Consider the following 710-nt stretch of genomic DNA (forward strand, 5'->3'; position numbering starts at 1 on the left):
AGCAGAAGAACCCCATGCTGATGATTAGGTCTTTTCTCTTGAATAGCCATGTTGAGTCGTTCCATCTGTTGAACATAGACTTCTGCATTGACCGTTTGGTTCTGTTCAAGCAATTCATAATGGATAACCCCTTCCCAGTCCCACCATACATGGATGAAGATCTTCTTTTACGCACGGTGTCGCTTGTTTACCGGGGCTAAGCCATCCCTTATGCTGCTTCATATTGATGTACAGGCACCATTTTTCATTGCCAGTAATGATTCAGTAAAAAAATTGTTGCTTGTATCCATGAGTTGAGCAGTGATGAGCAAGCAAACCAGCAGAAATTGTGACTCGTTGATTTTTGTTGTTGTCACTTAAAGCATGCAGAACCCATGCTCCATACTTCTGAACCTTTCCCATCGAGTGAAGATGCTTCTCTATAGCAGTGTGGGAGCATTCCATTTTCTCTGCCAATTCCCTTGTCATTTGACGATAATTTTCATGCAAAAGTTGGTTTAATCACTCTTCATCAAACTCAACTGGACGGCCAGAATGAGGTGTTTCTTTGAGGTCAAAATTTCGGTTTTTGAACTTGGCATACCAAACATGAGTGGTTCTTTCAGTTATGGAACCCTCTCCATACACAAATGTCGCGAGCAGCTTTTGCCGCCTTAGAACCTAGATTAAAAACAAAAAGAGGGAGGTGTCGAAAATGCTCATTTTTCTTA

This window comes from Octopus bimaculoides, chromosome 29 (genome assembly GCF_001194135.2).
Source record: "Octopus bimaculoides isolate UCB-OBI-ISO-001 chromosome 29, ASM119413v2, whole genome shotgun sequence".
In the NCBI taxonomy this organism is placed as follows: Eukaryota; Metazoa; Mollusca; class Cephalopoda; order Octopoda; family Octopodidae; genus Octopus; species Octopus bimaculoides.